Consider the following 12905-nt stretch of genomic DNA (forward strand, 5'->3'; position numbering starts at 1 on the left):
GCAAAATAGCATTTGTAATAACATTAAAAACAATAAACTGATTGAACTTAGGAAAGGGAAATAACTTCTGACCGGTGTCAAACTCACAGTAATGATATAGCGACTGTTGTAGCCTAATAGCCTACAAATAAACTTCTTTTCACCCGGGTCAGTTCAAACTTAATAGCTAAAAATTGATTTCGATTTGATAGATCATCATCTTCGGTTTAGTTTGTAAAAAAAATAATTTGTATTTGCATCTTTATAATTTAACGGCTCAAGGATTCGTTTATTATAGATACGGCTCCTTGTTGAAACACTTTGGCCACCCCTGGGCTATAGTCTCTTGACTGAACCTAATGATTGAACTTTTTACTTTTGCAGTGTATTTATCATTTGTGGACAACAATGTGATAAATGGACAACAATGTGTGTGTGGACAACAATGTGGTAAAATATTTATCATCATTTAATCACATTGTTGTCCGGTAGGTCTACCGTTTTTTTGTTTACATCAGGGGTCGGCAAACTTTCTGTACTACTGGGCCAAATCAACAAACTTCCGGTAACGTGCCGGCCGCATAAATTTCAACCTATAAACAATCGCCACATTATCCTTAAAATCATGGCGCACCTGCAACTCCTATTCCTGTGTCTATTGCACAATGAGACGTGTTTGTTGCCGTTTCATATTTATTATCAAACACGTAATAAAAAGTAGGCTAATGCTTTGTTTTTATTTACTTATCATTTATCAATGTGAAGGATGATGTTTCTGTGTCATGGCCAAGGTGTTTAAATCAACTGGCAACTTTGTTGATGATATTTGCAATACCCGGTACGTAATTCAAATGACGATCTGACAGGCGAGTGCAAAGTTTATTCTTTGCGTAATTCACTTTTAAAAAAAGCTGCTCACAGCAATATGTGCTTCCAAACATGCACATTACACGTTTTGCATTGTCAACATATGAAGATAGGTGGATTTCTGGACATATTTTTTATAAAAGTTGGAAATTGGAACTGAATCGTATTTGGCCTTCAATATGTTGGATGATTGAAGTTCAATTATTTCCATTTGCATCTCATGTGGAACAGTATTGACATCCATTGAATATGGAAGGCAAATAAATCGAATCTGTTTTTTTGATTTTTCAAATTGCAAGATCGAGATTCAAAGTTAGTTTTAGTGGAAACGATAAGTGATATTTACTTATCAGGGTTGGAAGGTTTACAAAGGCCAAAATTGGGAAAATGAGCAAAGTTGGAATTGATTAATTGAGTTTCCCAAAGACGTAGGCCTACCGGTAGCTTGTTTACGAAGGCAGTTAAATGATCATACATCTGATTAATAAGATGTATGATCATTTAACTGATTAATAAGATGTATGATCTAACATCTGATTAAAATCAGGATCACTAAGTTCATCAATGCCGAAACCTGCATTGTTTTGTTTCAAGAAAGTCACTATTTCGTTTCGCAAATCATAAAACCGTTGTAACATAGCACTGCGACTTAGCCATCTAACCTCGCAAAAATACACCAGATCTTGATGCACAGCATTCATTTCTTCAAATAAACTTTTGAATTGGCTGTGGTTAAGGCCTCTTGCCAAAACAAAGTTGATTATTTTAACAACAGTAGCCTAGACATTGTTATGATATAAAATAAATTCATGCGTACATAATGATGAAACTTTAGTTTATGCACTAAAAGTAAGATCGTTCGAGGACCGCAAAAAGTTTGTCCGCAGGCCGCATTAGGCCCGCGGGCCGCAGTTTGCCGACCCCTGGTTTACATGATCCTACCCCGACGGCATACCAAAATCAAAAACGAATCTCTGAAATACCAGCCACTGAGCTGATTTCAATGTCTCTCGTAACGGTTGAATAAAAGATATCTGCGTATGCCCTTTCATAACGCCCTTTCAAAATGCAGGATCATGCTTTGTTAGTTTTGTGTATTCGACTGCGAAAATTTATTATCGGTGCTGAAGAATGTTAGCTGCTGGCTGCACGCTCAAGAAAAAGTTTAAGAATATTTGTTGACGAGGTTTTTGATCTTAATCAAAAAGAAGTAGCCTAAGGCAAGTTTTCAGCTATCTCCTAATCCATGCAATATTTACATTGAACACAAAATGCGTTCAACAAAAACTCTCGCGCGAATGTAGAGATATTGTAATATGGCGACAACCGTTTAACCACGACTAAACTTAGCTCGTCACAAATAACGTGCCAAAAATAAATTTTACAAGTGACGTCAAGGGAGGCACAGCCCAAAAACTTTAAGAACCTATGTTCTACACGTAGGTTATATACTGTACAGCAGAGTTGGTTAAATACATACAGTAGTTTTCAGTTCAATTAGCTTACATTACAAATACAATTTTTTTCATCATTATCAAAATGAAAACAGTTTGATGGTGACGTAAACCTTTAAAGTTTTTGCTCGAAGTCAATCTTTATACCATCGACGACTAGCTATCTCCCACACAGCATTACAATAATAGATCGCCCATAGAGGAAGTGCCTTAGGGCCTGATCCTTTCTGTGACTTTAGCATCTGTTCAACAATTTGATGGTGTAATTGTAATGCAGGCTAATTGAACTTTAACAATGCTTTTAATGTTCTTCCGAAAGCCTCGAACGCAACAAGCTCCCACTCTTGAGAGAAGGAAGTGGTGCTGCTTGAATAGAGCCCGCTGCGGAGTCGGGAGAAATAAAACCAATATTTCCATGGAAGATGACTCTTAGGATATCATGCGTGCAACCTACTAAATGTAATTGTAATTTGGGCCATTTTTTTTTTTTGAACTTACAATTACACAACAACAAAAAGGATCAATTTGGCCTACAATTATAATTACACGAAAGGGATTGTTGATCTCCAGCATCAACCCAAGTCATCAACAACTACGAAACTTTTCACACATGAGAGGTTGGGCTTCGTTGGTAAAGCAATCGTTTTGCAGCTCTCAATGTTTTTCAGGTATTTGCTGCTACAACGTGGTTTATTTTCGGTACTGTAATCGATCTGTTGGGTCAAAGAATGCTTGATGGAGGAGATCTCATGCGAAAAAAACGAAATAGCCTACCAGATCGGTTGCGTGGCCAAATAGCGAGGAATTGCATGACGCTCGACAAGACAGAGGTTCGACACTGCGCGAGAGTTAGCACGTCTGTGCCTTGCAAGGAAAATAAATGACATGCAAAGGCCGATATGTTCTTAACTGTCATCTTTCAATACTACCAGTTGTCTGTTGTGTCGCATTTCAAACGACACTTCTAGGCTACTGTATGTTGTCGCAATGAATACGAAATGAAAGGATTATTAGGATAAAAAAGCAAAATCGCTAGGACACATAATGAACAGGCTAAGAAGAGCTTGAGCAAGGCGTATGTTGATGAAAAAAAGTAGTGATTTTCGGAAAAAAACAACATCTGAGCCTTTTGGACATACCAGATCATTTTTACCACATTTTTGCCCAAATTCACGAAGTTTTTTTTTCAGCGAGGGAGCGACCGCCTCCCCGTTATGGATGTATCAAGCAAGGCTGAAGAGACGTTGCAATAAAGGCCGACTCCGGCTTGATACAAAACGATGAACAATAAATTTTTTGTTAAATAAAAATGAAGAACAAAGTTTAAAAAATCTGGCAACACTGAAGCCGAAGTTGGCCAGTTATAAACAGAGGAGCCGATTGATTGATTGATTGAATCTTTATCCTCGGACTGGGAAAGCTTCTTGCAGAGCTTAATCCTGGCAGTTTCGCATACTTGTAGAGGCTTTGAATCACTGACGCAGGCCTGGTCAACGAGATTGACAGAGTGAAGTTTCCGATTGTTGAAGTCTTGTTGCCGGGGAACTATTCCATCCATTAGATGTTGCTGAATGGAGAGCAATCCTTAACGTGCGTTGCTCAAGCGCACACCCCGAGAGTCGAACCAGCGCCGCTTGATCTTGAAGCTTCTTCGTTCCAGAAGTGACGCACTAACCAATTGAGCTATCGGGGCGGACCCCGAATCATATATTTCGCCAGACGCCACAGCCCTGGTACCAGGAAGTCGAGATGCCACACTTGCGGATCTCTGGGGAGAGTTTTTGAAATCTTTGGCAAAAGTCGTGGGTTAGTTCATAATGTAAGTTCAGGCAGCCGGAGGATAACACCAACCACGACATCCGGATGTGGCGTGAAGGAGCAAACCACTTCGTGAACATGATGAATCTCAAAAGGGCAACATGGTATGCCTGAATTACGTCTGATTCAGTGATTACAGATGAAAAAAGAGTGATGGCAGGAGGGGGAATCGAACCCACGCCACAGAAACGACTACTACCCTAGCCCTCAAACCGCTAGGGCATGTTGCCGACGGCAAAAAGTTTGTTTAATTTACTTGGTAGGCTACAATAGTTCAGGCCCTTGGGGGCAAAAATGAGCATCTTTAGGCTAAACGTGTTACACGTTGTTTTTTTGCATTTTTTTGTAGTTGATGATTTTAACTTCAATTTTAGTGGGTGCCGCAACTTTTTGGGTCACGTGATCACCCCCAAATCGGGGATTCCCCCAAGTCAATTTTGAGCTCTTCACGACATTTTTATGCAATTAGATACGTTATTTTTTTACATTTGGACTGACTGCCACTACAAAATACACGAGATAAAAATCACACAAAATTATGTTATTAATGACGTCATTGTGACGTCATGTATTAATTTTTTGCTTGTTTTTTTCTTATTGTAGTCGCTTGTTTGTTGTTGGTGTTACTTTTTTGGTTACAATAAGTTACCAATGGTTTTTCAACTGATTTGATTAGTATTGAGTGTCAGTACTAACATATTCAAAATTTTAAGGAATCCAACTTCCGGAAAGTGGTTATTTTAAAGATAGCTTCCAAGATGGCCGCCAAACCATTGAACAAAAAAGTAAATTGACCGTAACTAGGTCATCATATGACCAAAACATGTAGTTTTGGTGTCTATATCTAGGTTTTTATACCCTGTGAAGTCAATGAAACCATTCTCAGAATTGTTGAATGATCTGATAGCCTATAAATTCAATATGGCCATCCAAGATGGCCGCCAAACCATTAAAATAACAGTAAATTGACCATAACTAGGTCATCATATGACCAAAACATGTAGTTTTGGTGTCTATATCTAGGTTTTTATACCCTGTAAAGTCAATGAAACCATTCTCAGAATTGTTAATTCATCTGATAGCCTATAAATTCAATATGGCAATCCAAGATGGCCGCTAAACCATTAAAATAACATAGTAAATTGACCATAACTAGGTCATCATATGACCAAAACATGTAGTTTTGGTGTCTATATCTAGGTTTTTATACCCTGTGAAGTCAATGAGACTATTCTCAGAATTGTTGAATTATCTGATAGCCTATAAATTCAATATGGCAATCCAAGATGGCCGCTAAACCATTACAATAACATAGTAAATTGACCATAACTAGGTCATCATATGACCGAAACATGTAGTTTTGGTGTCTATATCTAGATTTTTATACCCTGTGAAGTCAATGAGACTATTCTCAGAATTGTTGAATTATCTGATAGCCTGTAAATTCAATATGGCCATCCAAGATGGCCGCCAAACCATTAAAATAACATAGTAAATTGACCATAACTAGGTCATCCTATGACCAAAACATGTAGTTTTGGTGTCTGTATCTAGGTTTTTATACCCTGTAAAGTCAATGAGACGATTCGCAGAATTGTTGAATTATCTGATAGCCTATAAATTCAATATGGCAATCCAAGATGGCCGCTAAACCATTAAAATAACAAAGTAAATTGACCATGACTAGGTTATCATATGACCAAAACGTGTAGTTTTGGTGTCTATATCTAGGTTTTTATATCTTGTGAAGTCAATGAGACCATTTTCAGAATTGTTAAATTATCTGATAGCCTATAAATTCAATATGGCAATCCAAGATGGCTGCCAAAACAATTAAAAATGTACAATAACAATGTATTGTTTATTAATAAACCCGGCAAATTTATATATATATTTGGGTTAACTGAGCAGGCATAAAGAGCTCATACGATGTGGTCATGTAGACTCTTGACATAATCAGTGTAAAGAAAGCAAATGGATCAAGTATTACTAATGCTCATCGCTGTCACTCTCGATGTCATCGTCTGTAATTATGTGATTGCTGTATGGACACATGAACCAGTTTGGCATGGTCGACATCCAGCATGGTATGGTAGCACATATCTCCAGAGATGTACGTATGCGCCGCAAATTCTACGCCGCATATTTGCGGCGTAGACTTTTTGTTTGCGCTAACGCTTGCGGCCACATTTTTTTGGATAGTTTGCGCTTGAGGCTGCGCCGCAAAGTTTTCGCGGTTTTTTAGCGCATAGCGTCAACGCATACTTTTTAATGTCTTAGTTGTTGTTTGCAATTTTTTTTGTCAAACTGCGAAATGTTGACGTCTTGCAATTGCCCATTGTTCTAGTGTTGTGTCACAGTGTCATCTATTGTTCAGTCAGCTGGAGTTTGTTTGCATATCGCACTACTGCCTTTGACGCTAGAGTCTCACGTGGAGACTGAAGTCTTGCAGAAAAAAAGAAAGAATTAGTTAAAACAACTTAGGCCTACTGAAAAATTACTTAGTAAATTACGGGTCAGAACAGGAATGTAATGTAAGCAAGCAAGTAGGTAGGTTGGTAATGTCGCTCCATGTAAAATGTAAACAATGACTTGGCTTCGTAGTGTGAAGTTATTTTACTCAAGCGGTGTTGAAGGCGTTTGTAAGCACTTTAATTTATATTAGTTAAGTCTTGCATTTTGCGGCAAATCAGAAACTTCTCAGGTAATGAGCAGTGCAGCCTATACGTATCTAAACAAACTCAAATATTTGGTCTCCGACCGTGATTGCTTGCATAGTGTTGTACTCTGTATGTTTTATGTAGTACATTACTTTGCCGGTTATTCTTGTTGTAGGCTCTGTAGCGTAGTAATGTGTAGGCCTACATACTGTAGGCCAGGGGTCACCAACCTTTTTTGCATGCGGGCCACTGCCCACTTTGACACTAAGGAGAGCTGTGGCGGGCCGCACTAATAAAATTTTAGGTAGGTTGACTCTTATGCTAGAAAAGAGCGCATTTCGTACCTAGTAGGACCAGGCGTTACATGTTGTTCCATGGCCACCTGGAGATGCGGCCTGATTTGTCACATTTTGCAGATTTTGATTACAGCTACTGCTAGTGCTTGTCTGACATTTTTTGAGATGTTTTTACTTTTTGCGGTTTCCTGATGACATAAAACTTTTTTGTTGCCTTGGGGAAGCAGTAGCAAATGAGAAAAAGTAAGTTGAAAAACGCAAAATCAGACTGTTATTGAAAATTAACAGTCTGACTAAAATTTACAAAATCAAATTTTCTTTGTTTTTCAACATGTGAGGATGTTAAAACCTATTGTGTCATCAGGGGAAAAGAATAAAGAAAGCATAAAAATATAATTTTTAGAAAAATTTATTTAAACGTTCGCCCAAAGTTAGAAAAACCTGGAAATTTCTGCAAAATGTGACAAATCAGGCCATATCTTTAGGTGGCCACTGGCCATGGTTGTTCATATGTATGTTAGAATACCGCAGCAACAAAATTAATCGAACAACGCTACTGCCAGGCCAAGCTCCTTTTACAACACCTTTGACTTTTTTAACAATGCCTAATAAACGAGGCCACTTGTTTGGCGCACTTATAGCCAGGCGAGCGGTTTCATCAGAATATTCATCGCCAAGCAAGAGTGGTGTTGTCACTTCGCTTCACAAATGATATCTTGCAATTAACAATTTCAGTAAACAAGGAAATGTTTGACACATCGCAATACAGGCAACAATAGTGACCTGCATACATAGCCTATCAGCGAAAAGTAGGCTGCAATAACAGGGAAAAAGACACCAGGCACCATGAAACAAACGCTTGTGGAAATCACCGAAAAATCGTAATTCTATCGTAATTCATGAACAGTATTCCCTCTAAAAAAGCAATGAGTTGGTTTTTCATCCTTTTTTGTGAGAGTCTATAAAACCGTCTTTCTTTTATTATAGACTACTGTCACTTGCGGTGCTTATCAGCGTGGCAAGAATTTGTTGATTAACAACATTTTGCAGTAGCCTACTTGCTTCGGCAGTAGGCTACATATATTAAAATTGGAACGATACAGAGAACATTAGCATGGTCCCTGCGCAAGGATGACACGCATAATCGTGAAGCGTTCCATATTTCTTTCAAAAAAACATTTTGCAGTACTAAGCTAAATATTGTCATAATACAATCAGAAAAAGTCTTTAAATTTATATATAATATTTTGCCAATTTATTGTAAATTGAGTTGGCACACCGACCTATTTTGCCAACAAAAACTTGTATGAAGAGAACACTGTTCGTAAAACACAATAACGGTGAAACGCACATTAGTGTTTACATGACATTTGCAAACTTAAAATAAGCAACCCTATGCTCACAGAAATTCGAAAACAGACGTTTTAATCAACCACTGGGAAAGTGTGGCTGGACATCGCATTGGAATAACTTTAAGCGACCCCCACCTAGAATTACAATCTGATTGGTCGGTCGGTGGAATCGTATGCAAAGCGAAAATATGCTTCCCGAAAAGTATTTTTTGCCTTCGTGCTCTTTAACTCCTCAAGAAAAGTATTTTTGGTTATACTTGTACGCTGATACCTTCCGCGGGCCGCAGCGATGCAGCGTGGCGGGCCGCATGCGGCCCGCCAGTTGGTGACCCCTGCAGTAGGCTATCAAGCTGAGGTAATTTTTACTTGACAATTTATACATTCTGTTGCGTAAGTATGTAATTATATATGTTTTGTAACTTGATGAGCAGTTTAGCAAAACATGCATCCAGGGGCCAATTGTGAGAGGCTTTTGAGTAGCCTACTGCTAATAACACTAGTAATGCTAACTATCCCTGAATGCTAATAACAAAGAGTTGTGCAGTTCAGAATCTAAACTTGCTTGTGTCTGGCAGTTTTGTCTTCCATTAACCCACTTTTTAAAAATCTTATCAGAAAAAAGCATAGAGCTTACTGAGAGAATTATGGCATTAAAAGCAACATTAGTCTTATTCAAACGGAATCATTTTAAAAATAGTGTTTTTTATAATGGATTTTTAGGGAGCGACAGTTAGTATATTACTCGGAGCGACAGTTAGTATAATACTAGAATTTTCTTGATAGGCATAGGCCTATGCTACAGTTTCTTACACTACACCATTGTATTGAGGGAATAACTTACGGTAATACTAATCTCCAAGTGAAATGGAGCATGATAATACAAATCCATGGCCCTACATGGAAAAGTATTTTAAGCTCTCTTCTTCGAAAGGCAAAAACTTATATTTTCAATGCCAGATGTGCCTTCCGGCCAAAAAGATAAGTTCTTGTGACGAGAAATCGCGAAGTGGCTTGAAAAGTGTGTTGTTTCGAGTGGTTTATACCGTGGGAATGTTTGGCACCTAGCAAACAAAATGAGTTTGCGCTAGAGTATGCGCTAACGCTGACGCCGCCAACTTTTTTTACAAGTTGCGTTGACGCATGCGGCGTATAGTTTTTCGAATGTTTGCGTTTGCGCTGACGGCGTCAATATTTTTTGTATGCGCGTACATCACTGCATATCTCCGGCAACTACAGTGAGGTGAACACGATTCGCAATTGCAGTGATCATTTTCAGTAGGTTGTCCGGGGCAGCTTTCATGTCCGTCATGATTGGAACCATCTGATTATTGTCTACTTTCCATCCCCAGTCTAGAGCATCCATACCATCGTCAGTAGCCTACCCATCCTGACCATAATCTGTTAGTGAACTCTGAGGCAGTGGAATTTGGTAAAGGATGATGTAGATGGCAAACGTTCAGGGTGAAGAAAGGATTTGGTTGTTTTAATTTTCTTGACCAATGTATTGTATCGCTGTGTTTCTAGGTTACTACTGCCATCGTTGCCAAACATAACGGTCATAGCTTTGTTTCCAAGATCCTTAATTATGTGGTCTGTCTGATTTGGGAGAATAAAGCAATTTGCACATTCTTTGATTATTGGTTGACTTTTCACTAGTTTCTTGAAAGCGTCTTCTTCCCGATATCAAATATCCTTGACGTTGAATCACAACCGGTGAATGAAGAGGAGCTGTAAGCATAATTATGTCTGGTCTGATGATTGCTTTAAGTTTGTTGATGTCGTGTATCTTGGTTGCGTAAGCCTTTTCGGAGCGGAAGTAGAGGTCTTTAATGTCTGGGTCAGTGTCAGCATAGCGTAGTATCAATATTAAAAGGTCCGTGTCTTCAATGTCTTAATCAATCGGCAGCAGTGGCCGAGTGGTTAGCGCGTTGAGCTCGCAGTCGAGAGCCTGCATGTTCGACTCCAGCCACACGCACTTGCTGTTGTTTCTCTGGGAAAGAAACTTAACGATAATTACCTCTACCTAGTGATCGATTTCGAGTAATGGGTAGTACCAAATTTAAGTCATAAGTAAAGTAGACAACCGGAAACAGACATTGCCGTCGGCTGCAGCGTGGGTCAGGTGTATGTCGGAAGGCGTACACCGAGGCACAGCGCTCGTCCGCTTTCCCGCAATGCAGGATAAAGATAAAAAACAAACAAACCAATTAAAGTCGTACTATGTCGATGAGGGCTGTCCATCTGCCGTCTTGACGATGTCAACATCTGCATCACCTGGAGCGTTCCTCACATTGCAGCTTCTATTCCTCAGTTGAGCAGAAATTAATCCTTCCTTGTTGGAAGCTCGAGGCAAGAACTGCTCCTTCTTTCCAATGAACTGGTTGTCTACAGTAAAGTGAACAACCGGGTGGACGTTCATGCCGCGTCTTTGATGGGTATTGTCTTTGATAGACGGACCACCATATCTATCAAAGACCACCGTTGCTAAGCGATAATGACGAATGGTAAAATCTGCATACGACTGTGCAATAGACCCATAACTGTCTCCAGTTTCCATGGCACTCGATGCAACAAGAACCCTCCATCAAGGACGTAGTGATCGGTTTTCGAGGCAGATTCTTTCTCTACTTCATAATCGGCTGACATCACACTGTTGGCATGTTCTGTGATGGCAGTAGCTATTTGAGGCTTATCTTCTGCAAGAAACAGGGTCTGGATGTTACGTGGCTGTCACAAGTAATACTCGTCTTTCTCTCATCTGGTCTGAGTTTTTGGGAAATGACAGCAACAAAACTGCGCTATATCAACTGGTTCAACAAGCTGTGATAATTTCAGTCGATCCAAACTTGTTTACGATTGTTGTAACATCGTTAGATACAGCTCTTTACAATCAAACATAGGACATGTCTGAGGTTTCCCATGTGATCACGAAGAGGCAGACACCCGTATGTTTCTTCATGTGAAACATGGAAAATCCGATGCCATAGTCAAAACAGTAGATACTGATGTGGTAATTATTGCAATTTCGTGTTTTGACAAGTTAGAAATCTGTAAACTATGGGTTGAATTTGGAGTTGGAGAAAAAACTCGCTTCATTCCAATCCATGATATTGTTTCATCTTCACCTCAATCTCCGATGATTTGCGCTTCTTTACCTTTGTTTTATGCTATCACAATCTGTGATAGCCTACTGTTTCGTCTTTGGAAAAAAAGGCTTGGGATTGTTGGATGCTTTATCTTACGGCAATGTGTGGCTTATTTAACTCTCTGAATTTCTCAAGCTCACCTAGTTCTATAAATGACATACAAAAGTATGTCATAGCTCTTTATGGCAATGGTCCTACTATCACGAATGTAGACGAATGCCGTTATATGATGTTTACCAATGGTTGCACTATTGAAAAGCTGCCACCAACGTCAGCTGCTCTGATGCAGCATACACGCAGAGCGATACATCAAGCTGAAATACGGAAATCAAACCTCGTAAATGTTCAGCAACTACCTTCTCCTTTAGCTTGGGGTTGGAAACATAATGATGCAAATCAGCTTGTTCCGTTTTGTCAGTCTACTTGTGGCTCTCGATGTTCCTGTAAGAAAAAATCCATAAAATGCACAAGTCTTTGTTCATGCGAGTACGAAACATGCAATTCGACCACAAAATATCCAATCCTCTCTGATGTTTCATCTTCAATCCACATTGACGTTTCATCTCCAATCCACACTGATCATTCAAGAAATGCTTTTGACTTTCTAAACTCTATCTTGTAACTTGAAAAAACTTGTCGTACACGAATTTTTTTAACATCAAATTACGTATGGTAGGAATCATCGAAAACCGCTAGTTTTTTCATCTTGAATTAACAGTGTTAAGACTCTGACATTGCATCATCTGGGGTCGTGTATTAACTTGATTTGTAGATCATAATTAGGCCTACATATTATTTTAAATTTTAAAGTGGCATGACCAAAAGGGAAATTCACCCCTGGTAGCTGCTCTTCTGGTTATTCCCTTGATGACGTCGTCATTGCGTCATACTGTACTGGAATTACTGTTATTGCTTGCAATTGTAAAATTTTAAGCATTTGCAAAACTTATAATGAGAGTATTTCATCGCTTTTTTCGTAATAAACTTACCTTTGGTTCCTGAATTTCAAGTTGTCTAGTTTTAATAATGTAATGATGACGTCATAAAAGATGCAATCATGACGAAACTACTTTTAGGAATTGTGAAATGGTTTTAGTAACCGGCACTCCAACTAAAACCAACAGCAAACGACCAAAATAGGTTAAAAAAGCAAAAAAATATGTGATGACGTCACAATGACGTCATCTATCAAATTATTTTGTGTTTATTTTGTCTCACTTGTTTGTATGTGCTTTTTAAGTTAAAATATACAAAAATCAAATATGTAATTGCACAAAAATGACGTAAAAAGAGCTGAAACGTGATTTCTGGGGAAATCCCCGATTTGGGGGTG

At 38.8% G+C, this 12905-nt stretch overlaps 1 pseudogene; it reads left to right on the forward strand.

The window, feature by feature from the left end:
• Positions 1–8140: 8140 nt before the first annotated feature.
• On the forward strand, positions 8141–8240 carry LOC145787021 (U6 spliceosomal RNA; annotated as a pseudogene).
• The last annotated feature ends 4665 nt before the right edge of the window (positions 8241–12905 follow it).

The sequence above is a fragment of the Aplidium turbinatum genome, chromosome 17 (assembly GCF_918807975.1).
Source record: "Aplidium turbinatum chromosome 17, kaAplTurb1.1, whole genome shotgun sequence".
Taxonomy (NCBI): Eukaryota; Metazoa; Chordata; class Ascidiacea; order Aplousobranchia; family Polyclinidae; genus Aplidium; species Aplidium turbinatum.